This window comes from Glycine max, chromosome 3 (genome assembly GCF_000004515.6).
Source record: "Glycine max cultivar Williams 82 chromosome 3, Glycine_max_v4.0, whole genome shotgun sequence".
NCBI classification, from domain to species: domain Eukaryota; kingdom Viridiplantae; phylum Streptophyta; class Magnoliopsida; order Fabales; family Fabaceae; genus Glycine; species Glycine max.
In genome coordinates this window covers 32,536,245-32,538,528 of record NC_016090.4, presented here as the reverse complement: position 1 = coordinate 32,538,528, position 2,284 = coordinate 32,536,245, and positions in this window count along the sequence as shown.

Below are 2,284 nucleotides of genomic sequence, written 5' to 3'. Positions count from 1 at the left end.
AAGAAATGGAATCTTTGAGAAAGAATAAGACCTGGATACTTGTGGATCAACCCAAGAAGCAGAAGGCTGTTGGATGTAAGTGGATTTTCAAGAAGAAAAAAGGCATTCCAGGAGTAGAAAGGCCTAGATTCAAGGCAAGATTGGTAGCAAAAGGCTTTACACAGGTTGGAGGAATTGATTACAATGAGATTTTTTCACCAGTTGTGAAGCATTGCTCAACAAGAATCATACTTAGTCTGGTAAATCAATATGACTTGGAACTTGAACAACTGGATGTTAAAATAGCTTTTCTCCATGGATATCTGAAGGAAACCATTTACATGAACCAGCCTGAAGGTTTTGAAGAAGGGGAAAACAAGGTGTGCTTGCTGAAAAAATCTTTGTATGGACTGAAGCAAAGTCCTCGAATGTGGTACCTGAAATTTGATGAGTTCTTGATCAGATATGGCTTCATTAGAAACAGATATGACAGCTGTGTATATATCCTGAAAAAGGGAAAAATGTGTGTTCTTTACCTTCTCTTGTATGTGGATGACATCCTCATAGCAAGTGCCAACAAGGAGGAGATTAGGAAACTCAAAGAAAGCTTGAACACAGAATTTGAGATGAAAGATCTAGGGTCAGCTAGGAGGATACTCGGGATTGATATTCATAGGGATAGAGCAAAGGGTGAACTATTCTTGTCCCAAAGCAATTACCTCAAGAAAGTGGTGAAGAGGTTTAGGATGCATCAAAGCAAACCTGTTAGCACACCACTTGGTCATCATACAAAGCTATCTGTTATTCAAGCACCAGAAACAGCTAAAGAAAGGTCTAAAATGAATCAAACACCATGCCAGTGGTGTTGGAAGCATAATGTATGGAATGGTTTGCAGCAGACCTGAGTTAGCTCATGCTGTAAGTATTATAAGCAGATTCATGGGAGATCCTAGCAGCGCACACTGGGAAGCTGTGAAGTGGACACTAAGGTATCTAAATGGATCTTTGAAAGCTGGTTTAAGGTACAAGAAGACAGCACATGAGGCAGCATTCATAGGTTATGTAGATGCAAATTTTGCAGGAAATGTAGATACAAGGAAGTCCTTAATAGGATATGTGTTTACTTTGTTTGGTACAACAATCAGTTGGAAAGCAAATCAACAATCAGTTGTTGCTCTTTCAACAATTGAAGCAGAATACATGGCCCTAGCTAAAGGAGTGAAGGAAGCAATCTGGCTTAAAGGTATGATTAATGAACTTGGAATAGCACAAGCTTGTGTCACAATTCATTGTGACAGTCAAAGTGCCATTCACTTAGCAAATCACCAAATGTACCATGAGAGGACAAAACACATAGATGTGAAACTATACTTCATCAGAGATGTGATTGAATCTGAGAAGGTGAAGGTGGAAAAGGTTTCAACAGAAGAAAACCCGGCTGATATGTTCATAAAGTCCATCTCTAGTGTCAAGTTCAAGCACTGCTTGGACTTGATAAATTTTGAAGATGCCTAAAGCAGATTGGTAGAATTGCAACCCTGAATCACAAGGTAGGCACTTGCTGATTTAGATTCAAGGTGGAGATTTGTGGTGTGTGACTCAAAATCACAAATGGCACAAGTGAGAAGACTTTAAAGTAGTGTTGTCATAACTGTTTTCAGTTATTATAACTGAATTGGTTTTGGTACCAAAGCATAGCTAGAGTGTACATATATATTCTTGATCATGTAATGCAGTGGGTGGTTTTTTAAGAGGTTGAAAACAAAGAAACTAAAAAAAACTGCAGAAATCAGAGAGTTCAAAAGGGAGGTAGTGAGCTAGGTGATTGAGAGAGGTTTTCTTAAAAGAGAAACCAAGAGAGATCAAAGCTAGCTGCTGCTTGTATTGAACTTGTAATTTCATGATCAATGTGATGATGAGGAGCTGCACTTTCTCGTGGATGTAGGCACATTGCCGAACCACGTAAATCTTTGGGTTCTTGCTCTGCTGTATTTGTTTGTTGTGTTTTCTGTTTTTTTCTTTTTTTGATCTTGTGCAGGTTTAAGAGTTGCAAAACTTTTACAAAGAACCAACATATTATTTGGCCTATTGTACTCTTTTTGCCTTTTCTTACCATACACACTGTGTCTGTACCCCATATATATAGTTATATATACATGTCATATGGAATTATTTGGGTAAACTCGCCACACTGAATGCTACAACATATACTCTTTTTGCATGCTGCAACATACACTCTTTTTGCATGCTGCAGCATGTCAATTCAATAAAACAACATCATATAAGCTGCTATGCTTAGCTAAGC